This window comes from Silene latifolia, chromosome Y (genome assembly GCF_048544455.1).
Source record: "Silene latifolia isolate original U9 population chromosome Y, ASM4854445v1, whole genome shotgun sequence".
NCBI classification, from domain to species: Eukaryota; Viridiplantae; Streptophyta; class Magnoliopsida; order Caryophyllales; family Caryophyllaceae; genus Silene; species Silene latifolia.
The window spans coordinates 171,627,250-171,654,348 of record NC_133538.1 but is presented as its reverse complement, the minus strand read 5'-3'; the positions used below and the strand labels follow the sequence as shown (position 1 = coordinate 171,654,348).

Sequence of the window (27,099 nt, the reverse complement as noted above, 5' to 3'; positions counted from 1 at the left end):
TCAAACCCATGAGGTATGGGTTTCTCATACCCATGGAGGGGGTGAGTATGAGACTGATACCTATGGTATCAAATTAGATATATTAAAAAGTGAAAAAAAATTATAAAAAAAATATTTTTATATTTTTATTTGATTAAATTTTATCTACATGATTTAATAGTATAAAAATTATTATTAAAAAAAATAATATTTTAAAGATTTTTTTTAGCTTTGATTGATTTCTAACCCCATACCCCAAAATTGAACCAAACACAAGGTATGAGGTATCAAGTTCCAACCCGATACCACCCAGGTATGATTCCCGATTCCAAACCCATACCCACGCGTGAACCAAACACTCCCAAATGGGAATGAAGACGACTGAAAGTAGAAAGAAAAAAAAGAGCTTTTATTTTCTATTAGAAAATTACAAATCTGCCCTTAATGACGCGCATCAAATCTCAGCCATCAATAGATTCAGATCTGACGGCCTAGAATTAGGAACACATGAGTCCACCCTATATTTTTGAGTCCGTGAGTCCATGATACAATATCACACGTTATATTAAACAATATCACAGCTTATTCTATAAAAAAAAATTCGTGATATTTTTTGTAATACAATATCACATGTTATGCTAAACAATATCACACGTTATACTAAACAATATCACAGCTTAAACTAAAAAAAAAATTCGTAATATTGTTTTATAATACAATATCACACGGTATACCAAACAATATCACAGCTTAAAATATCACACGTTACACTAAACAATATCATAACTTACACTAAAAAAAAGTTTTCGAAAAAAAAAAAATTCCAAAAAATAAAAATTCCAAAAAAAATAAAAATTCGTGATATTGTTTTGTATAGTGCGTGATATTGTTTTATGGATTCATGGACTCAAATATTTAGGTGGACTCACCGGATCCCACCTATATATATATATATATATATATATATATATATATATATATATATATATATATATATATATATATATATATATATATATATTTAGGATCCGGTGAGAACGAATACTCGGTGAGAATGGTGAGAACGCATATCTACCCTTGGATTAGACTAATACGAAAGGTTGGTATTAAATTAAAACAATCCCTACATAAAGGCAGAACTTCACTCATCATTCAATAATTTACCGCCTGCCACATTCCACCTAGAGCACCAGTCGCCGGAGCTCGATTAGACCGTGGAGAATCTCGCCATCCCCTGCCATATGATCGCGGACTCGATCAATCCCATCGCCATAGTCCCTCCTTGTATTTCTGAGCCGATTGCTGAGATTTCTTATGATTTTTAAGCCGCAAAGGTAATTCCTTTTCTGATTTCTATCAAGTTATGTTAGTTTTGTTTGATTTTCTTTTAAGGGTTTATGTTTAGCGCATTGTTGTTTATAGACTAATCTTTGATGTTAGGTTCCTTGAAATGTTTTGTATTTGTGGTGTATTGGAATTTTTGGCTTATCGGTGGCATTTTGCCCGTAGTTCCATATTTGCCAGATATCACAATCTACCCGTACGTGCTCGATACCGTCTTTGTCTTGTATACCAGGTAGGCTTTTTCTCTTTTTTATCATTGCAATTCCTCTTTTTCCCTTTATTTATTCTGATTTATCATTGAATTCAGTTTTTTAATTCAACTTTGTTTAATCATGTTAGGGATTAGGGTTATGCTTTTCAATTAAGCAGCTTAGTCGATTAAAATCGAACATTAGAGTGCATTTTTATTGTAGGGATTAGCTAGGGTTAAGCTATCTTAGATTGTCGATTTAAATTGTTTGGTCTATTTCACTCTTCTCCGCTTCTTGTTGATTTTGATGATGAATAGGTAAGCAAATACTAGTACCTATTACGGCGTCGCTTTTTGTTCCTGCTATTCGTGATGATTGCTTGTAATGTCCTTATTGATGTTGGTACTTGGTTACTTCATTGAGGTATGCTGTTTGAATTCGGTGTTTTATTCGAGTTTTAATTGATTTTCTTGTTTTTGTTTGATTTGATAAAGATTAGGAAGTGTTGAAATTGTGAAGGAAATCGCTTATGTTTGTGTTTAGTTTCAACTACGGTTGCAAATCGCTGGTTTATTCAAGGTTTTAGGTGATTGTTGTTTGTTGTTTTGTTTGATTAGGTGAAGATGTGAAGTTTGACAGTACTCATGTTTTTGGCGCATTTCGTGGGCGACATTCATCAGGTGTGCTGCTATTTTTTCTAAATACAACGGTTTGCACGTTAGGCATTCATATAGGTTAAATTAATGATATCTTGCAGAAATTTGGTATATGAAGTAAGGAAAAACTAATGTCATCAGGAAAGGCTAAGGGAAGCCGAATCTGACAAACATTATTGCGTCCATTATGTGCTACTTTACGGCATAAGGAGACACATACCTCAGTAAATTCCAATTCCCAAAGCTGCTAACACAGACTACCATCTCTCGGCCCAGACCAACACCCACAACAAAATCTAGCCTGTGAACCCTATATCAATCGAGCATCCTAGAGGCCGGAGCTTCACAATTGAAGGGCACATGGTTAAATGGGCAAACTGGGAGTTTCACCTCAAACCTGACCCAAGAGCAGGGGTGATCATATCACGCGCCATGGTCCGAGACCCGGATAGTGGGGAGTTAAGGAGTGTTATGTATAAAGGGATGAGCTCTGAGTTATTTGTTCCGTACATGGATCCTACTGAATACTGATGCATGGTATTTCAAGATATATATGGATGCGGGTGAATACGGGTTTGGGTTACAAGCTATGCCTCTTGTACCTCTTAATGATTGCCCGAGGAATGCATATTACATGGATGGTGTGTTTGCAGCTGGTGATGGAACGCCGTATGTGAGGTCCAATATGGTTTGTGTATTTGAGAGTTAGGTGCCTATGCGGGTGATATTGGGTGGCGGCACTCTGAGAGTCCAATTACAGGATTGGAGGTATGAAAATGAAAATAGTCCACCAGGTTAGAAGGTACAGTACGTCAAGTTATTTGCATCTTGGATTTTGTAGCTAATAATGGATTTGTAGTTAGTAATTTGGGTCTGTCTTTTTGTATTTGAGCCCTATTAAATATGTGTAACTAGATAACATTTTTGTGTATCTAGAATAATATTCTGTGTATCTAGCTAATTCGTATTTTTTTATTCATACCTCTAAAATTGTACCTAGTATAGAAAAAAATGTATCTGCATTATAATAAAATGTATCTAGAATACATGTAAATAATGTATCTATGATAGTATAAAATAAAATGTATTTGAAATTGGGTATAAAAAATGTCGAATATAAAAAAAAGTGTATCTACACAGCTTAAATATGTATCTAGAACAACGTAAAAAAATGTATCTATGATAGGTTTAAGTGTATCCAAGGTTTAGTAAAAGAAAAGTGTATCTAACATATATTAGAATAAATTGTGGGTATCAAAGTGTATATGACATTTTGTTAACAAAAAGTAGTACTATTAAAAAAGTGTATCTACATTCTTAAAATGCGTATATAAAATTTTGGTAAAAAGTGTACTTACTTTAGTTAAAAGTGTATATGAGATTTTGCAAAAAAAAAAAATGTATCTACATTCTTAAAATGCGTATATAGAATTTTGGTAAAAAAGTGTACCTACTTTAGTTAAAAGTGTATATGAGATTTGGTAAAAAAAAAAAAAAAAGTGTATCTACATTCTTAAAATGCGTATATAGAATTTTGGTAAAAAGTGTACCTACTTAAAAGTGTATATAGGATTTGGTAAAAAAAAAAACAAAAAAAAGTGCACCTTTTATATATATTCTAATGTATCTAGTGCGTTCTCACCGTTCTCACCGAATGGTTGTTCTCACCGGATCCCACCTCTATATATATATATATATATATATATATATATATATATATATATATATATATATATATATATATATATAGTCCATTAGTCCTATTATGGGCCTATTATGGGCCTTTGGATGAAAGAGATGGAGAGAAGAGATTAGATCTCAATGGATGGCCACAAATTAATCTCATCTAATTACCTCCCTTAATCATTCAACCTTCCTTAAACACTCACCTCTCCTAATATATTCCTCTCATTATCCACCTCCAAATTTCTCTCTACACCACATACTCCCAAAAATTCCCAAGAAAATAAAAACCAAAAAAAAAACCCAACTCAAAAAAAAAAAAACTCAACTCTCATCCTCACCAACCCAACCACCGTCTTCCCAACCGGACCACCAGCCCAACCTCCTCCTCTGTTATTTCTCCCTCGCGCCTCCACCCCACGGCCTCCACCCACACCCCACGACCGCACAGCCACGACCACCACTTTCTCCCTCGCGCCTCCACACCTCTGCACGCCGCACAACCCCAACCCACACCGCCACTTTCTCCCTCGCGCCACCACACCGACGACCTCCACCCACACCACCACTTTCTTCCTTCGACTGCCACAGACCCCGCAACCCCACCACCACCCAACAAATGCCGTCGTTGCCCTTCCCTACCACCCACAACCGTTCTTTTCCCCTTCTTCAAATCTAAATTTCTCGTTTTTTTGAGTTTCGTTTTTTTTTTTAAAAAAAAAAAAACAGATCTACTTTTGAAGGTTTTTATTTATTTCAGATTCGTTTTTGTTATTTATTTCGGTTTCATTTTTTTTTTGTACATTTTTGAATTTTGTTATATTGTCTTGTGAATTTTTTGTGCATTTTTGAATTTTTTTATATTGTCTTGTTAATACCCTAAAATATCGATTATACTATATTTAGATTTGGTATTTAAAATCTAGTTTTATTATTATTTTGTCTTGTTTTATATTTTACAAATATCGCCTTGTTAATATCCGTCTTGTTATATATATTTTTCAATTTTCGTATTTAAAATTTCGTCTTGGTATTGTGTGATTTAGGATCTATTAAAATTACACTTTTTCCTATTAAAATTACACTTTTTTATGTTAAAATTACACTTTTTTCTGTTAAAATTACGATTTTTTTGTTAAAATTACACTTTTTTCTGTTAAAATTACACTTTTTTTCGTTAAAATTACACTAAAGTTACATTTTTTTCTGTTAAAATTACACTTTTTTTCTGTTAAAATTACACTTTTTTCTGTTAAAATTAAATTTTTTTCTGTTAAAATTACACTTTTTTCCGTTAAAGTTACACTTTTTTCTGTTAAAGTTACACTTTTTTCTGTTAAACTTACACTTATCTTCATTAAAGTTACATTTATCTCTATTATTAAAGTTACACTTGTCTCTACTAAGGTTACTCTCTCAATGACTAAAGTTACACTCTTGGACTAAAGTTAGACAAATTTGGACTAAAGTTACACAAATTTGGACAATTTGGACTAAGTAATGGAGTTATTTGTAATTTAACACAATTTGGACTAAAGGTACACAAATTTGGACAAAAGTTATACAATTTGGACTAAAATTACACAATTTTGGACTGAAAATACATAATTTGGACTAAAAATACACTATTTACGACTAAATTTGGACTAAAATTACATAATTTTGGACAGAAATTACAAAATTACACAATTTGGACTAAAAAATATAAAATTTGGACTAAAAATACACTATTTACGACTAAATTTGGACCGAAACTACACTATATACGACTAAATTTGGACTAAAAAACACTATTTATGACTAATTTTGGAGTAAAAATACACAATTTTGGACTAAAATTACACAATTCATTTATTTGAGTCATTGATATTGTGCAATTTCAATCATTGTCCACTAAAGTGTAACTTTAGTACATTGATAGTGTGTATCTTTTAACATTTTATGAGTGTAATTTTAGTCCACAAAAATGTATTTTTAGTCCACAAATGTGTAATTTTAGTCCACAGAAGTGTAATTTTAGTCCATAAAAGTGTAGTTTTAGTCCATAAAAGTGTAATTTTAGTCCACAAAAGTGTAATTTTACTCCACAAATGTGTAACTTTAATTCACAAATGTGTAACTTTAGTCTACAAAAGTATAATTTTAGTCCACAAAAGTGTAATTTTAGTCCATAAAAGTGTAACTTTAGTTCATTGAGGTTGTAATTTTAGTCCATGACGATGTAACTATAATTATTTTAAGTTATTTTTATATGAAAATTTGAAAAATAACAAATATCAAAAACAGACCAAAACATCAAAATTGAAAAGAAAAAAAAAAGAAGAAAGAAGCAAATGAACAAAAAAACGGGTTAATGAAAATAATATTTGATCTATTTTAGTAGATCTAAGATCAAAATCAAATAAACTCACAAATTTGAAACAAGATTGTATAGCAAGACGATATTTGGGGGAAAAAAACAACAAAAAAAAAATTAAAAAAACACCCAAACATGAAATTAAAAAAAAAACGGGTTATTGAAAATAATATTTGATCTATTTTAGTACATCTAAAATCAAAATAAAATAAACTCACAAATTTGAAACAAGATTGTATATCAAGACGATATTTGAGAAAAAAAAAGCAACAAAAAAATAAAAAAAAAACCCCAAACATCAATTTTTTTTTAAAAAAAAAAACGAAAATGAAAAAAAAGGACGTCGTGGTGGTGGGATTTGACGGCGGTGGTGGTGTCAGGTAGGTGGTGGTAGGTGGGTGGTGAATGAAGAATAGATGAGTAAATGATTTATTTGGATTTTTTATTTGTTTTGTTTTTTTGGTTTTTTTTTCTTGGTTTTTTTTAGAGAATAGGGAGAAGTGAGATATAGAGAGAGAAGGAGGAGATGTGATAATGAGATAATGAATGATTAGTGAGGAGGATTGAAGTAGTTAATGAGCAAATTAGAAGGAGAATGTTAAATTAGAGATTTAACCCTCCATTTCCAAGATCCAAAGGCTCATAATAGAACTTATGGACACAAAGGTTGGAGGTGGACTCATTTGATCTTAATACTATATATATATATATATATATATATATATATTTAGTATCCGGTGAGAGCAAATTAACAAGTCAATTATTAACAAGCGACACTATCACCCAATTTATTAACACCACGACATATCAACCCCATTCTAAACAACACACTGCCAAAACAAAAATCTCATTCATCCCCATCTAACTCCACCACCAGAATCCAACGAACACCGACATTGCCGACCCCGATTTTCGGCACAGACCGCCGTTGTCAAGAAGCTGGCAGAAAGACCACCATCGTCATCGTCCATATCCCGCATCTCACCTCTCCTCCTTTATTATGCATCGTCCCAAATCGTCGACGGTGACTTATCGGGAATGATAGAGTTACCTGTCTTGATCCGTTTGCCGTCGGCATAAGCAGATGAATATTGGGTGTGTGATAAGTTCTAGTTTGAAGTGTTATCGAGAACGCGTGCTTATCCCAGATTTGTCAGGTCGGAGATGCACGATGGTATTTAAACAAGAGTTAGTGTATCTGATTACTATCTTAATAATGTATGTCAATTCAATTTTAATCTACCTAATAACTAAATTCTTTGCTTTTTCCATCACCATCATCAGATTCATCACCTCTGGAGCTAAATGAAATTAGTGTTTCTGGTTGATTTATCAATGTATCTCAGATCAATTTTGTTGTACCTACTAACTAATTTTGTGTATTTATGTCAAGATACAACAAAATAGTGGTTAGATACATCAAAACTTAATGTGGACACGTTGAATAGATGAGAACAAACGAAAGGTAGGGATCCGCCGGAGTTGTGATTTGTCGATGTTATGGAGTTTATTGTAGACGGCGACAACAGACGATAATTGGTTAGGTTTGGGTTTGATAGGTAATAGAGAAATGGACACACGGGTCTGGTGATGCGCTGACGAAAGGTTGACGAGGACGATGGTGTCGCCAGAGTTGCGCCGACGTCGGGGGGTGCTCGCCTGTGGTTTGACATTTCTGGTGATTGCCGACGATGACGATAACGGGCGGCGGGTAGTAGTCAATGGAGATGACAGATAGGTGTGTTTGTGTTGAATGGAAATGAGAAGAGAGAGACTATGGGTTGGGCTTTTCTATTTAAATTTGGTGGGTAGCTTGTGTGTTATTAGTTTGATGGGTATTTGGGTAGTGTGTTCTCACCGAATGATCGTTCTCACCGCATCTTGACTATATATATATGGTGAGTTTGGTTCTTATGGTGAGTTTGTACTTGGAAATCTCAGCCATTAGATTAAAGGTAATAGATGGCTGAAATTAAACTAAAAACAACATACAAAGGCCAACATTAAAACACGAGTTCGTCGTGAACAAAAACCACGCCACAAAGGACCTGACATCCTCTCTCTCTCTCTCTCTCTCTCTCTCTCTCTCTCTCTCTCGTGGGGTTGTTTTTCACCTTTTTTTTTTCAATTTGATTTCATCATTCCTCCTCATTAATGGCGATGTTCAAATTAAAGCCTCTAGATTGTACCGCATTAAGTTACTATTATCTTTACCTATAATGTATGGATTAATGGCGTAACCGGTTTTTTCTTTCGTACAGTGAAATGCAAACGACGTCGTTGCATGTACAGTCAATTTCGACGATTTTCTGCCGAAGGAGGTAGTTCAGAGGGTGATTAAGCTCAGATTAATGGTGATTAAAGTTAAGGGGAGATATTTGTGGGACTTGATGATTATTTGGGGGAATTATCGGAAATAGGGATTCTTGATTGATGAATTTGGGGGAATTGATCCACTATTTTGCGACGCGACGGTACTCGACTATTTTTAGTGGCGGTTTTAAGTGACAGTGGTGAAGTTTTCCTCTTTAATGATAGTATGTTAAAATATCCTCATACTTATTTTATGAAGAAAGTAAGCCATTATAATGGATCTGTGCTGAGACTTGCAAGAGTTGCAACAAAGCACTATTATCTAAGGTAAGCAGATATTTGTCCTCCTGCCTTATTTATTGAGCAGCGGGTTTTGGGTTTCGGGTTAGTGATGAATGGAGCGGTGGGTTTCGGGTTCAATTGCAGGTGACGGTTGCAACTCCGGCTCCATACTCGAGTCACCCTTACTCGAATTAATCATGGGGGCAGCTTGGTGGCTCGACTGAAAAAGCGCGGAGCAGCAGGTACACGAGATGGCGACGGTTCGATACGGGCTGCTTGTTGAGTTTTGTTGATGACGATGCTCAGTTATGGTGTCGCATCGGATGGTGATTGATCGATCGGGGGAACTCAAATGGTATGATCATCAAGATAGCAGCACAACTGTACCCTTCACTCTAAAGCTGCCATCATCAAGGTATAGCTTAGTCATGCTTTATATTGCAAGCCTCGTTACGATTCCAGGGTGCTCCGTGCAAAAGTGGCCTGAAATCAAGGAAAAATGACCGATACGCCGTCTTTTATATTGTATAGGCTTATCTTAGAATACTCCATAAAATTTTAGTACGTAGTCTAATTCTTGATTTGTTCAGATTCTTTCATTTTGTAGACAAAATGATTATAGCATAAACTACAGTTAGCGAAATTCGACAGGGACTGAAACAGAGTTTATGCTTCGAATATATAAAATCTTCAGTTGTAGCGTTAAATTTGAGTCTGAGACTTAGCTTTGATCTCAGAATAAGCTCTCGTGGTTTGATCGAAGATGTTTTTGTTATAAATGCAGCCACACTGTGTCCGATTTTTTTTTTTTGATATTCTATATGATCAGAAGATTACTTGATACGCCTTACTTGTTGAAAATGCAGTGTAGTCATGTAACAGTGAGGTCGAGAAGAGCTGATGAGTGGCAAAGGAGGTTGAGTCAAAATTGTATCTAACTATAGATGTCTACTCTCTCTAGTGTCAAAATTGTCTGAGGATTTTATTATATATATACACTTACCATTTAGTTTTATCGAATTGTAAACATTTGACAATAGAGTAATTCCACAATAACACTGCATTAATAATAGAATAATACCACAATAACACTACAATAACAGTAGAGTAACACCACAATAACACCAGAGTAACAGCACAATAACATGTGGTAAAAAAAAGCGTAAAAAAATCAAAGTAGTAAAAAAATCAAAGTGACACTGGAATAACATCACAATAACACCAGAATAACAATACCACCAGAATAACAGCACAATAACACGTGGTAAAAAAAAGAATAAAAAATTAAAGTAGTAAAACAAATCAAAGTGACACCGGATTAACATCACAATAACACCAGAATAACAGCACAATAACATGTGGTAAAAGAAAGGGTAAAAAAATCAAAGTAGTAAAAAAATCAAAGTGACATCGGAATAACATCACAATAACACCCGAATAACAATAACACCAGAATAACAGCACAATAACATGTGGTAGAAAAAATTAAAAAAATCAAAAGTAGTAAAAAAAAATCAAAGTGACACCGGAATAACATCACAATAATACCAGAATAACAATAACAACAGAATAACAGCACAATAACATGTGGTAGAAAAAAAATCAAAAGTAGTAAAAAAATCAAAGTGACACCGGAATAACATCACAATAACACCAAAATTACAATAACAACACAAGAACACGTGGTAAAAAAAAGAGAAAAAATCAAAGTCGTAAAAAAAAAATCAAAGTAGAAAAAAAAACACAATAACAACATAATAACACTTGGTAAAAAAAAGAGAAAAAAAAATCTGGTGCAAAAAGAAAAAGAAAAAAAAAGGTAACATAATGAGAAAATTAGAGAAAAACATAAAGAGAAAAAAAAATCAAAGTCGTAAAAAAAAGCACAATAACAACATAATAACACGAGATAAAAAAAGGAGACAAAAAAATTAAAGTAAAAAAAAAAGTAACATTAGAAAAAAGAGAAAATAAGTAAATGACTGTGATTTTATATGATAGGTAAGATTAAATCTTGGTCATTCATCTCTAATATAATTTAGTGGCTGAGATTTCAAAGCACGAACTCACCATAAGAAACCAAACTCACAAGATCCAAACTCTCTATATATATATATATATATATATATACATATATATATATATATATATATACATATATATATATATATATATATACATATATATATATATATATACATATATATATATATGTATATACATATATGTATATATGTATATACATATATATATGTATATATATATATATATATATGTATATATATATATATATATGTATATATATATATATATGTATATGTATATATATATGTATATGTATATATATATATGTATATATATATATGTATATATATAGGGTCGGGGTCAGGTGCGAACTAAAGTACGGTGCGAACCGTACGAACTAACCAAATAAAGCCATTCTCAATGGCGCTTCTTATTTTTCTACCCAACTGATGAAACAATTCGACACCCTCCCACCATAAACACTCAACCTCCATCACCTCTCACACATCCATCGACGATGCCTCTTTCACTGACGGCCACCACTTCCACCGCCGCTTCTACCACCCTTCCCCGGAACGGATTTCAGTCTATTATAGAGAAAAAGGTTAGCTTCAATTCTTATTTTAATCTTTGAATTGTTTAGTATTTTGAATCTATTCAATTGTAAAGATTCAAGTAGTTTTATGAGAAAATATAAGATTATAATCAAAAAATTTGATCTTTAGATATGAATTCTAATTAAAAATTAGGGTTTATAAAAACTGGTCATAAGGTGGTTGTGATTATAATCATAAGGTGGTTGTGATTCATAAGGTTGTTGTGTTTTGACATTGTATAGTCATTTATTCTTGCATTCTATAAACCATTTACCAGCTACCTTAAATTTGGTGGTATCGTGGTGATACACTGGCGAAAGTGGAAGAGTTGGTGGAAAAAAGCAGTGCTGCCGCTTATATAACTGATTTAGATGGCTTAACTCCTGTTTCAAGAGCGGCCCAATGTGGTAGGTTTCGAGTGGCTGAAATGGTACTCGCCCGCTATCCTCGATCAACAAAGATTCCTGACCATCATGGTAAAATATTCTTGCATCATTTCAAGCCGTCAGTTACAGAACTTGTTGATGACTCAACTAATGGCCACCACTTCCACTGCCGCTAGTTGTGGATTTAAACTTTTGTAGATGTGTATCTAACATGCCAGAGATGTGTATCTGGTAAGGTAATGAAATGTATCTAGCATGCGAGAGACGTGTATCTAGTAAGGTAAAAGAGTGTATCTAGAAATCTAAAGAAGTGTATCTAGCATGTCATAGATGTGTATCTAGTAAGGTAAATGAGTGTATCTATCTGGTAAGAGATGTGTATCTAACAAGTTAAAAGAGTGTATCTAGCAATCTATAGGAGTGTATCTAGCGTGCCAGAGATTTGACGACTAAGTCTCCACTTTTAAGGGGTAAGTAACTAACTCCATCTCTGTCTCCTTTAACAACTTTGTTGAAATTCAAATACAGATATTGGTTTGGTTTGGATGCAAGATGAGAGTTCTATGCAGCAGGTATCAACATTCTCATAAACCCGATGCCGATGATACACATGTCCGCTCTTCTTTTAATCGCAATTTCAATTGGAATTGTTTCGAAATATTAACCCGCTCCATTTATTAATTCCAGGTTGCTGAAATTGATAGACGGATTCAACAAGAATCTAATGCTGATAAGCATATTCACAAGCTCTTATTGCTCGGTACTCCCTTTTTTTCTACTTCACTTACGTTTTTGTTAAATATGTTGCAATTTCGCATCCAAATTAGCATTGACGGACCCTGACTTGATAAGGAGTAGTTACTAGATGGGAAATTTTAGGGTGCAGATTAGTAACGAATAAACTCGTAATTTGATCAGAAGAAGAGGCAACAGCCCTAGCTAAGCTCCCCTTGACCTGCCACTGCAAATTAATTGGCCTCAAGCTCCTCCAGCTGAATCATTGCATTTTGCTCCCTCTTATTGCAACAACTATAACATGATTCTGATATATCCCGAGTTGAAAATTCTGAGGGACTAGTTGAATTATGGCATTCTAGGATCACAATTCTCGTTTGTTAGTTATCTTTTAAATGCACTAATACAAACCTGTCATAATCACTAGGTGCTGAAATGAAGTAGCAAGCAAGCATTAAATGTATCTAGGAATTTAAAAGTGTATCTAGCTAGCTAAAGGTATGTAGGTAGGAAATTAAAGGAGTGTATCCAGCTAGCTAAATATAAGTATCTAGCAACTTAAAGGAGTGTATCTAACTAACTAAAGGTTTGTATCTAGCAACTTAAAAAAGTGTACCTAGCTAGCTAAAAGTAAGTATCTAGCAATTTAAATGAGTGTATCTAGCTAGGTAGGGGTATGTATCTAGCAAGTTAAAGGTGTGTATCTAGCTAGCTAAAGGTATGTATCTATCAACTTAAAAGAGTGTATCTATCTAGTTATATAAAGGTATATATCTAGCAACTTGAAGTAGTGTATCTAGCAAGTTAAAGTTTTATATCTAGCAACTAAATGAGATCAAACGAGTACTCCATATTTCATAATGGGACTAAGTTTACGTAAGGATCAGCTTCGCCTTTACCGTTTCGGATGGAACCTTGTTTGAGCTGAAGGACCATACAAATAGCTCCCATTTTTCTACAAACTTCGCCTGCTGATTTTTTCTATGGACAAGCTTTCTTATTCGGATGAAACCTTATTTTGTTTCTGTACTGTGATTTAATTATTTTATTTTACCTATGGGAAGTAAGAGTTGCTCCCTTGAAAGGGACGAGCGAAAAAGATGTAGCGAGTTTGTTGGCGAGTTGAACGTCTCAAAATGTTGTTAATATATATTCCGCAAATAACTTTGAAAAGTGGACCTCTGTCTGACGGATAGGTTGGATAATCTTATAATCCTATTTATGAATAAGATTAAACTACTGTCCTTGAATCACATGATAAGTCAAAGTAGCTGGGTTTGGGTTTGGTCTTCTGCATTTGAATTCTAGGCTAGGAAAAGGACTGCTCTTATTTCACATAATTAATTTAAGGAGTTGGGCTTGGCTTTCCCAATTTATAAAATTTAATGCCTATACTTGATCATTTGATCACAGAATCTTGTGATCATCTTGATTCTTGATCACAGAACCTTTCTCATTTATCAGTTTAGTTAAAGGGGGGCTTCCGTGACTGATGGACAAGCCAGTGAATTCCCTTCTTATTGAACACCTTGATGATGATAGGATAGCACTTTTTTTCCATAATGTGATTTTTCGTAAGGCCTAAGTAAAGGATTAGAAGATAAAATTAGTCATTATTGATACCATTCACCCTATGATAAATTAGTCATTATGACCGTCTCACATATAGAAACTATGAGATTTGTAATTAGTAAAGGTTGACTTCAATAATGGGTACTTAGTAAGTAAATGAGGTGGCTTTGCAAAATTAATGCTTGAGAGTTGAGATCGTGTGTTTTGAGAATTCGTGTTACTCTCCTGTCACTCGTAACTGTAAAATTTACTTTGAAAATATTCCAGTGAGTGGTTGTATGAATCAGGAATTGTAAATAGTCATTAATGGTCGATATCTGAGCTTCAGTTACTTTGATCTTCAAATAGTTACTCCGTATAAGTTGGCTCGATGTAAGAATATTCACTGATCTTGTATTTCTTGCCATTATTTAGGTGATAAATGTAGGCGTTACCGGTCTATTCAAGATAATCCTCAAAGCTCTCGTGAACGAGGTTTCTCATTAAGGAAAAAGGTGTGGGACTAGATTGCGGTAGTTTATAGCGAGTATATTGATGTTAATCATATATTTTTGACAATGATCTTATTCTGACAACCTACTACTATGAATTTGTCTTTGTTGTGATAAAGTAAGGTTTGATTGGTGAAATATTTCTAAGAATGCCCCATGTTGTATACTTGTATTGTTACGTTTTATGTTTGCGGTAGATATATTTGTGGAAATTTTTAATAAAACCGGCCTTTTTCGGCGGTAAAAGCCATAATTCCCGTCATCGGGTGCTATTGAAATGTGCCATGTCTTGCTTTCTCGAGCACTGATAATTGGTGTAGGTAGGCAGGCGTATGTATATATAGTTCAAGGAAAGTAATTGCCTTGTTTATCTGCTTCCGAAGTTGCTGTCCTGGTCCATTAGACAGACTATACTATTAGAGAAGAGATAAAAAAGTCAATCTTCCCATCCTATCTATAAATAGGTAGGACCTCTCTTCAACAACTTCATTTACTTATGTTTCATTTGCCTTATCTTCTTCATTTGCTTAATTGTCCCCAGCGGCTTGATTTGGCCGACCTGCCGCTTCCTTAGGATCAACTGCTTCTCATGTACCCGTGGAACTTCCTCAACCTCAAGTGTGTATCCGTCCGTGTCTTTTTTCATTAGAATGGATGATTCTTTTTCATGATCGGGAACAGTAAGAAATGCATGTCAGGTGCTCTGGAAGATTAGTGCTTTTGGCCTCTGGCCTTGTTACGGACTTATGGAGTTACGACTCCTTGTGACCGTTTGCTGCATGGACAATGGCAGATTAGGATTTATAGTTAAAAGTGGCGGAACAATTTCTTACTTTTCGACTTACCATAGGAATTTTTAGTGATCTATGTGAAATGATGTCTAGGTAAAAGATTTAAATCATGTTTCTGAGAATGTTTATCTGGAATTTCTCCGTTCTTCCGAATCTAATTACATTAAAGGAGGCCTTCGGAAAATTCTGAACATGTAGCGAAAAGTGAAGACGGAATTGTGTGAATACTTTCTGCAATAGGCTTGTGTATGTTGATAGATTATGAGTATATTCTGGAAGTGCTTAAGCTCAATGATTTCTGTATGATTATTAGTCTAAACAATGACAAGATTATTTTTTTCCGACTTGTTCTTAATGTCACAAGGATAAAAGGTTATTAGCTCAATGGTAGAGCGATGTGTATTAATGCACAAAGGTGTGGGTTCAAGTCCCACATAGCCCAAGACATTAGTTTGCAATAATTGAAATAATAGTGGTGTGATTTGATTGTATAGCTGAAACTGTAATCTTGTTATAAGTATGTTACTCTAATCCTATAAATAGATTATGATAATAATACAATTAAAGTAACATGAGCACACCATTGGAGTAACATGAGTTACTCTATGCAGTAACACTACTATGATGTCGTGGAGTAACACTTGCTGACGTTCTAATTTACGTTGTTAAAGACTACCAACCAGCTCAATGTTAAAGCAATGTGTAAATATTGCACATAGATTTGAGTTCGAATTCCGATAAAGCATAATTACTTGAGTATACAAATAAAAACAGCCTATGTGGGGTTTGAACCCACATCTTCGTGCAATTGCACGATGCTCTACCGATTGAGCTAATAGACTTAAAGAGAGAGAATACGGAGGGGTTACGATAAGAATTCCTATGAGTTACGATAAGGATATAAAGAATATCTATATACTTTGAACTTGTTTGAGATAATCTATTTCTCACTGCCAGGAATAAATGGATGGGTTACGATAAGGATTCCTATGAGTTACATAATACGGAGTAACAATTATGGGTTACAATAACACCATATATCTAGTATCGAGAAAACGGGGAGTGAGACGATAATGAGCGTCGAAATATTATGGAGAAGAAACATAGTGCATGTCTCTTATGAGTAAAGTATCATTATTAAAAAGTGAGAATATTATAAGGTGCTAAATTAATTATTCAATTGATGATTATTGTTACTTTACTACTTTAGAATATTATAAGGTGCTAAATTCCTCAACTTGACATCGTTAATTTGATCATAGTCACTTATTATTTGAGTGTGCTAATTATTTTGTTTTTAATTGACTAAATCATTGAAAAGGAAAGCAAATAAATAAAGTATAAGTTGGTCAAAGCATGCATACGTCTAATATGAGTACTCGCATGTCTGGAGGCCATTGTATTGTCTAAGCTTAACAGCCGATGCACCACCTTCTCATCTTCATAATTAACACCCCAACGCCTATATCTGGCCACTGCCGACCACCAGGGCTACCGGAAGTCGACCATTGACGGGCAGGTATTTTGTGTATCTACTAGTAATATCATGTGTATCCTGTAGTTGCACCTAGCTTATTGGAGGAAGTGGGTAAGAGGGTATCTGTTTGTGGAACACCTATTGAACGATTGGCTGCTTACATGATGGAGGGACTCCAAGCGAGGCTTGAAGTCTCTGGCTTTAATATTTACAAGAAGCTGAAGTGCCAACAACCTACTAGTTCTCAATTGCTTTCCTACATGCACGTTCTCTATGAGTATTGCCCGTACTTCCAATTTGCATACACATCAGCCAATCTTATCATCTAGGAAGCTACCCAAAATGAAAGCAGCATTTACATAATTGATTTCCACATAGAAATGGGTACACAAAGGGTGTTGCTGTTTGAGTCTCTTGCAAAGTGGCCTGGTATTTTGTGTATCTACTAGTAATATCATGTGTATCCGGGCAGGTATTTTGTGTATCCACCGCTCCACTATGATCTGAGGGGTAATATCCGTATAAAACCCTTAAAATTTAGGACTATAACACAAATTTTACATGTGATAATTGTCATAAAACAAAATTACAAGAGAAAACGATAAAGCATAAGAATTAACCTCGGGTCCTAGAGAATTCGGCCTAAGATAGAAATCAACGTAGATTTCCTCCTAATCGATGCACCCAAGACCGTCTGAGACTATGCCCTTGTGCTAGAATGTACTCTCTAATTGCCTTGCAATATTGAGAGAGTTTTGTGTGAGTTTTGCTAGATGTGAGATCTAGGTTATTGAGAGAAAAATGTTCTCAAAAACCCTAATTTTTCTTTCAAAATGAATTAGGTTACAAAAGGAGAGAAAGCTCTCCTTTTTTTCTCTTGGTTCGGCCAAACCGAGTACCCCATGGGGAAGTGGGCTTTCACTTCCTCTTTATTTTAACTCGTGGTCCGACTCGAAAATGCTAAATGTATATGACGCGATTTTATTATAAATCGTCATCGGTTATCGGTTATTAAAATATCGTCTAGTAACATGAATTAGTCGATATAATAATACATGTCCGATAATGACAATATTGTATAATTAATTTATTCAATATACATTAATCAAATATAATCGTTTATATTTAATTTACGAATTAACTGCTTAATTCGCCTTAGCCATTATTATTTAATCCGTATTAAATAAAATATCTCAACATCGCGTTTGACTAATTATTAGTCAATAACTCCGACTAACTGCTTAGTCATATTAGGCATCAACATGACTGTATTTTCATACCGTCACATCTCTCAAACGTATCCTATAGGTGTGACTTTTAGGGACCAGTTGATCACCGCCATCTGTATGACAATAACGTCAAACTTATCTAGCAAGCCAACCGTTATTGATAAACGTGGACCAACTGATAATAATACAAAAGTATACCCTTTGATCCTTTTAGAGATTTAAATGTTATTGCACTAATGGTAGAGGACACCAGCCCCAACAAGCTCCCACTTGTCCGTACAAGTGTATGTGTAATAACGTTATCCGCACTAACTAGAGGACACACGGCTCAACAAACTCCCCCTTGTCCGTACAAGTGTATGTGCGATAACCGATTCTCATATCCATTTAAAATTTCTCCCACTCAATGTAAAACAATTTGCAGATCCGTATCCGCAAAGGTCGTATTTTACAATCGATCTGTATCAAGAGTGGTTTCCCCGACTAGAGAGTAACTTAACTGATAAAACGAATTCGTATTCGAGCATGGCCATGCATTTCGATTCTGACTCCTCGAGTGGCCCTGAGAAATATCGAGTACCTGATAAAGGCTGAATATTTCCTTCAACTCGAATCCTTCCGATCTAAGCACAGCATGAAATGACCCAGAAAAAATCTACTTGGCCCCCTGTTACGGATGACCGTGAGAAAGAAACCAAAGTCACCCAAAATCTGCCTCAGTCTCAAGAGACAGTCGATAGTCAAAAGAATCGACTCTTAGGATCACCATGGAGGTCCTATCCACGACCTGGCACCGAATGTTATAAAACATTTAGGACTCCACGTCGATGTCACAATTGTGTCCTACGAGATATCCGTATAAATTGCCTCTGTGATTGGTCAGTCAACCTTTTGACTTATGGCTCGTTGAACCCACCATCAACCAACGTCACAAAATAATTGCCAGAGTTATCAGCTCACGTGGGCAATTAAGGACCAAAAATATAATGTTTGTTCTGTTCACTTTGTGGTGTTCAAAATTGTCGTACAATTCCACATGAAAAACAGAATATATAAATATCAAAACGATGATGTCGTCTAGAGTACAAAAGAGAATGAATCTAATCCATAAAAGAGTACTACAACTCAGGAACACGTTTAATTCCCATGGAATTAACATGCCCTTCATGCTTATCTTGTCGTAATGGTTTAGTGAGAGGATCTGCTATGTTATCATCTGTAGCAATCTTTTCTATCACTACCTCCTTTTGCTCCACGTAATCTCGGATTAGATGAGCTTTCCGTTGTACATGTCTAGACTTGTTGCTAGACTTAGGCTCGTTAGCTTGGAAGATGGCACCTCTATTGTCGCAATAGATGGTGATTGGGTCATTCGAACTAGGCAGTATAGATAGTCCTTGTAAGAATTGACGCATCCATATCGCTTCCTTTGCAGCTTCAGACGCGGCATAGTACTCGGACTCAGTCGTAGAATCTGCTGTAACACTTTGTTTGGAACTCTTCCGGTGATCGGCGCCATTAAGAGTAAAAACGAATCTAGGGCGAGATTTTGAGTCATCTCGATCCGTTTGGAAGCTAGCATCTCTGCAGAATAAGGTTGCGCATAGCTTTTGTTCGCCTCCATAAGTCAATGCCCAAGCTTTAGTCCTCCGTAGGTACTTAAGAATGTTCTTTGACCATCCAATGTGATTCACCTGGATCTTTGTTGGAATCGACTTGTCATACTAATGCATAGGCCACGTCCGGACGTGTGCATATCATGGCATACATGATTGATCCTATAGCCGAGGCATAAGGAATCCGTGTCATGCGCTCTTTCTCTTCCGTGTCTCCGGTGCCGAGACTTGCTCAAATGAACCCCGGAGCCATATGAAGAAACCTCCTTTTGGAGTTAGTCATCTTCGAATCTCTCTAGGATCTTGTCTATGTAAGACTCCGATCGAGAGATAACATCCGACGTGATCTATCTCGATAGATACGGATGCCCAAAATTCTTTGTGCCTCACCCAGATCTTTCATCTGGAAATGGTTCTTTAACCATACTTTTACCGAAGTTAAGAGAGGTATGTCATTCCCAATCAGGAGTATGTCATCAACATACAATATTAGGAAGACAATCTTGCTCCCACTCGACTTGATATATAGACATGGTTCCTCGACCGATCTAGTAAATCCATTTTCTTTTATCACTTGGTCGAAACGATGATTCCAACTCCTAGAAGCTTGCTTAAGTCCATCGATGGAACGCTTAAGCTTGCACACTTTCTTAGGATGTTCTGGATCGATGAAACCTTCGGGTTGTACCATGTACAAATCTTCCTCCAAATAACCGTTTAAGAAGGCGGTTTTCACATCCATCTGCCAAATTTCATAGTCATGAAAAGCGGCAATCGCTAAGATAATCCGAATGGAACGCAGCATGACTACGGGTGCAAAAATTTCATCGTAGTGCAAACCTGGCACTTGGGTGAAACCTTTAGCAACTAGTCGTGCTTTATAGATATCTTGTTGACCTTCCACAGAATGCTTTATCTTGTAAAGCCATTTGCATTGAAGGGGACGAACCTTAGCAGGTAAGTCAACAAGATCCCATACGTTGTTCTCATACATGGAGTCCATCTCGGATTTCATGGCCTCAAGCCATAGCTTTGAGTCAGAACTAGTCATGGCACCTTTATAGGTTGCGGGTTCACTACTCGTTAAGAGTAGAATGATATCTATGTCATGTTCCTCGACCATACCAATGTATCTGTCCGGAGGAATAGAGACTCTTCCCGACCTCCTAGGTTCCTCAGGAATATTAACCGCAACCGGGATTGAAGGATTTGGTTCCTCCAATGGTTGCTCGGTATTTGGTTGGAATCTCCGATGATTCAAGGTTCTATCACTCTTGGCATTCTCGAGAAATTCCTTCTCTAAGAATGTCGCACTAGCCGCAACAAATACGCGTTGTTCGGTTGGCGAATAAAAGTAATGACCAAGTGTTCCTTTAGGATAACCTATAAAGTATGTCTTGACCGATCGCGGGCCGAGCTTATCCTTGTGTCTCCACTTGACATAAGCCTCGCAGCCCCAAACCCGTATAAAGGACAAGTTAGGGACCGTTCCCTTCCATAGTTCATATGGAGTCTTGTCACAGATTTTAGACGGACTTGTTAAGTACTAGAGCAGTGACAGAAGACCATAACCCCACAATGAGTCGGCAACACGGTGTGACTCATCATGGATCGAACCATATCAAGTAGTGTTCGATTTCTCCGTTCGGACACACCATTCAAGCTGCGGTGTTCCGGTGGAGTTAAGCGTAAGGCAATCCACGATCTTTGAGGTGTTGATCAAACTCGTGAGAAAGATACTCGCCACCACGGTCGATCACGGTGTTTTAATCTTTCTACCCAAAGAGGTTCTGCCCTATTTGGTATTCTTTGAATTTCTCAAAGGATTCACTTTTGTGCTTCATTAAGTAGACAAAGCCATATCTACTTAAATCGTCCGTGAAAGTGATGAAATACCTATAGCCTTCTCGTGCGGTGATTGACATAGGTCCACACACATCCGTATGTATGAGTCCTAATAGGTCAGCAGCGCGCATTCCAACACCTTTGAAGGAAATTCGAGTCATCTTACCAATGAGACATGATTCACACGTGCCAAATGATTGAAAATCAAAGGCTGAGATAGCCCCATTCTTTATGAGTTGTTTTACACGTTTCTCATTAATGTGTCCCATACGGCAGTGCCATAGATACCTTTGATCTTTGTCACCAACCTTTAACTTCTTATTCATTACGTGTAATATTTCGGTGGTCTGATCTAAAACATAAATTCCGTTCATGGAGACTGCCTTGCCATAAATCATATCGTGTAATGAGAAAATGCAAGTATTATTCTCTATTACAAATGAAAAACCAAGTTTGTCAAGTGCGTAAACCGAAATAATGTTTTTAGAAAGACTGGTACACATAATAGCGAGTTATATAAAAATAACTCAAATCCGCTAGGAAAATTTGGATCACGTATGTTCCCCTCGAGACGGCGACCACTCGTGCTCCATTCCGACACGCAGTCCACCTCACCCTTTACGAGGGGTTCGATGTTTCGGAGCCCCCGCACATGATTACAGGATGAGAACCACAACCAAAAGTATCTAGTACCCAAGTTCCGTAACTTGCGTGGTTAATCTCAATCATATGAATAAAAGTAGAAGAGGAAGAAGACATACCAACGGGTTTAACGCGACCTGCTTTTATGTCCTCATGGTAAACAGGACATGTACGCCTCCAATGCCCGATCTTGTGGCGGTGATGGCATTCCATGTTTTCGGTCTTGCTCTTTGTCGCGCCCGATGAGTTACTTGCCTCACCAGGCCCACTCTTACCTGATCCCGACTTCTTAAACTTCGGTTTACCTACCGCTAGGTCTGCCCGAGCTTTGCCCTTACCCTTGCCCTTGTTTGACACAACGAGAACATCCTGTTTCCAGCTCCCACTGAACTTCATGTCCTTCTCGGTCCGTACGAGAAGGGAGTGTAGTTCATGAGGACTTTTCTTCAAATCATTCATATAGTAATTCGCTCTGAAGAGCGCAAAACCATCGTGGAGTGAATGAAGCATGCGGTCAATCACGATGTTCTCACTGATTTTACAATCAAGCGCCTCCGATCTCTCGACATTCTCAATCATGCCGAGAATGTGTGGGCTAACCAGGTTGGCCCTTTCGGAGTCTCGCATCAAAGAAGCGAGTGGTATGCTCATAGGTCACGATTCTCGGTGCTTTCGAGAATTCCTTAGTGAGCGTGGTGAAAATCTTGTTTGCACCTTGGGCTATGAAGCGTTTCTGCAAATTGGATTCCATTGCAAAAATGAGTACGTTTTTAATCGCACCCGCTTCCATGACGAAATCGTTATACTTGGCGATCTCGTTAGCTCCAGCCGTGGGACCTGGGTTTGACGGGATGGGCTCAGTCAGAAATTTGAGCTTCCGTCATTGCGGCAAGATTCCGTAATGCCGCCTCCCGGTCCATGAAGTTTGATCCATCATTCTTGATCGAGTTGGTCGATTCATCGATTCATGAAGATCCGAAGCCGGGACTCACGGTCCAATGTGGCACTTGGCATTGGGTCGTCAAAGACGGCCAACCATTTTGTTATTAGCAGTTTAAGTGATCGTGATCTACACTGAAAAAGAAAGGAAAAACAAAACGAAATAAGCAACTCATCGAGGTGATTTAAGTCTATTAAAAATTCATTTTAATCGTGTAGACTCATTGCACTTGCATAATTGATCTCCCTCAAGAATAATACAAGTGATCCCAAGACTCAATTTCCGTAAATTGATAAGCCAACTGTTTAGCTAGTTCTATCGTTAGAACTCTTGGTCGATAGATTTCCGTAAATCCTATCTATAGTCCACCATAATCACAGGATCGTACGAGTGACCATAGTGTTGAGATAAAATAGGTCAATCAGTTCTAACTTACCCGACGTAGAAGGGCTCATATTATGCCTACCGACGAAGAAGGGATTAATTGGAGTTTGACCTATAAAGACTGTTCTCAATTTTTGTTTATACGAAGAAGATCCCATCAACTTAGTTTTAATTCATTTTAAGTGAACGAAAAACTAGCATTGCGTGAATGAATTGACTTAGGTGATGGCTTAATTAAAACGTGTGATATCTGTATATCAAAGAAAACTAACGCGTGACCTCTATATGAGTCAGTTTTCATGCAATTATTAGGTGGTTTGGTTTTAGGCGGAATATGATGCAATCTATCGTTACGATAAAATAAATAAAAGAATGCAAAACGTAAATAAAAATTCCTAGTGTGGCCTATCCTAGTAAAAAGAACATAATACAACTTTGGAATCCACCGTTGGACCCTAGAAGCTTGTCTTGATGTTCCATCTTTGTCCAAGCAGCGGGAGTGAGCATCCGGTCTCCATCTTTGGTCTTCTCAAAATTACAATTAAAATTTACAAAATATAAACCTATTTACATTCTAAATAAAAACTGTAATTACAAAGAAAAAACCAAAACGGAGATACAAGATCTCAAAATACAACCAAGACCGTGTTCCATCATTACGGTAACACGTTCTACTAAGGCCACACTAAGTTACAACCGTTTGTAAAAATTAAATACGCAATTTAAACATTCAAAGCATTCGACAGTAACGATAAATAAAAATGCATCAACTAAAATAAAAATTATTCGTGACATAATTCCGTAATTATGTTAAATTTATCCAAACCACCAATGATAATTAAAATTATGTGACAAAACCGCTTTAATCAACTTAATTTTAATTCATTACAATCCGTTACTTTAAAATCGCTTTAAAATAACTAAATGGTACGTGAGTGAACCGTTTTACTATCAAGCGAATACATAAAATCCGTATTATGCATAAAACATGGCCGAAAAAAAAAAAATAAAACACGAATTTTTTTTTTCTTTTTCACGGTTGAACCGTGACTAAAACAGGAAATTTTTTTTTTTATTTTTTTATTTTCCAGCAGCAAAACCGAGACTACAACAGTCCCAAACAAAAAATCGATTTGATAAAACCAATTGCAAATAAACTAATCCGTATAGAATTGAAACTACAATTGATATAACTTTAACATATTGCAATAATTATCGTTTAAAATAACAATATGCAAAGAAAAAATCGATAACAAAAGATCGTCTAATCATACATAAACCGTATAGCACGGTTTCCAAGACAAAAAAAACGCAGCAGCCCAAAAAAAAAATAATCTGCCGAGACAAAAAAAGTAGCTTCTGCCGCACGGTTTTCAATGCACAAATTTATCGATTCGAATTCGTTTGATGAAAATCACAAAGAAAAATTTACGTGGCCTCGCTCTGATACCACTTGAGGGGTAATATCCGTATAAAACCCTTAAAATTTAGGACTATAACGCAAATTTTACATGTGATAATTGTCATAAAACAAAATTACAAGAGAAAACGATAAAGCATAAGAATTAACCTCGGGTCCTAGAGAATTCGGCCTAAGATAGAAATCAACGTAGATTTCCTCCTAATCGATGCACCCAAGACCGTCTGAGACTATGCCCTTGTGCTAGAATGTACTCTCTAATTGCCTTGCAATATTGAGAGAGTTTTGTGTGAGTTTTGCTAGATGTGATATCTAGGTTATTGAGAGAAAAATGTTCTCAAAAACCCTAATTTTTCTTTCAAAATGAATTAGGTTACAAAAGGAGAGAAAGCTCTCCTTTTGTTCTCTTGGTTCGGCCAAACCGAGTACCCCATGGGGAAGTGGGCTTTCACTTCCTCTTTATTTTAACTCGTGGTCCGACTCGAAAATGCTAAATGTATATGACGAGATTTTATTATAAATCGTCATCGGTTATCGGTTATTAAAATATCGTCTAGTAACATGAATTAGTCGATATAATAATACATGTCCGATAATGACAATATTGTATAATTAATTTATTCAATATACATTAATCAAATATAATCGTTTATATTTAATTTAATTAATTAATCTTAATTAATTCGCCTTAGCCATTATTATTTAATCCGTATTAAATAAAATATCTCAACATCGCGTTTGACTAATTATTAGTCAATAACTCCGACTAACTGCTTAGTCATATTAGGCATCAACATGACTGTATTTTCATACCGTCACATCTCTCAAACGTATCCTATAGGTGTGACTTTTAGGGACCAGTTGATCACCGCCATCTGTATGACAATAACGTCAAACTTATCTAGCAAGCCAACCGTTATTGATAAACGTGGACCAACTGATAATAATACAAAAGTATACCCTTTGATCCTTTTAGAGATTTAAATGTTATTGCACTAACTGTAGAGGACACCAGCCCCAACATGATCCACCAAGATCACCACCACACCACCCATACCCACTGACGCCACCAGGTTACCACCACACACCTCTGAACTAATTATTTGAGTAATCTAGCAGCAAGCACGAAAAAAGTACAAGCATAAGGGTGCTACTTTTTGCTTCAACTCCGCCGCTTTAGTCACCAGTCTCAATCCCACTAAGTTCCTACTGTATTTATTTTCACATGAATTAGCGTGTTTGGATTATGTAAACTTTAATGTCGTCTTGTGTTTTCACTACCACTGCTTAAAAAAGGTCATGGTCGATGCAAGTACAAGTAATTCTATCTGGATTGGATTAGTCATTACCCTTTGACATTTTACTAACAATAGGCTCACATATGTCCCTAAGCTCTTTCAACTTATCCTTAAACTTGTTAACATCAGCAAGAAGAAAATTCCAGTCAAGCCACTGAACTGTCTGTGCGACAATTACGAAATTAACGTATAGATAAAACAATATAATAGACCAGGACTATTTACTTAGTTTAAATCAATTAAAATTCCAATACAAATCGTCAATTAACGCATAAATATAACGACATCCAGGAACATTATTCACAACGCAATAAGAGTATCCAGCAAAACTCAAACAATTCATAGCAGCAAAAATCCAATTACACCCCCAACGATTCACAAATTAACGCCTAAATATACCTAAGTTAATAAATAAATAAAAAAACAAATCAGGAAAAATGAAAAAAAAAGAGAAATTAATGAAAACTAGGAGAATAATTAGGATTAGCCTTCTTCAAATTAAGTCAAATTTGGGGGAAATTTAAAAGTATGGAAATAATTAATCAAAATATGAGAATAGTTACGAAATTAAAGAAACTTACATGAAATTTGATCGAAAATGGAGAATTGGTGCGATGAATTTGGGGAGAACTCGATCAAAGTTGTGGTTTTGTGCGAAAGAGTGCGATAGAGAGCGAGCCACTGACATCTGTTCATGGTCGTCGATGACGGTGGTCGGAGGACAGCAGTCGGAGGAGGGGGTGGATGTGAGCTGCGGAAGATATTGGAAAGCTTTGTGAGAGTGAGAGTGAGAGTGTCGGGTGAGAATGACAGTTGGGGTTGGGGTTTGTATGAGTTAAAGGAGCGTC

The 27,099-nt window shown here is 36.0% G+C and overlaps 1 long non-coding RNA gene across 1 annotated transcript; it reads left to right on the top strand.

The window, feature by feature from the left end:
• Positions 1–12,017: 12,017 nt before the first annotated feature.
• On the top strand, positions 12,018–12,807 carry LOC141632665 (uncharacterized). Its single transcript, XR_012537813.1, has 3 exons — positions 12,018–12,047; positions 12,340–12,423; positions 12,499–12,807. It is a non-coding gene; the product is annotated as an uncharacterized LOC141632665 (long non-coding RNA).
• The last annotated feature ends 14,292 nt before the right edge of the window (positions 12,808–27,099 follow it).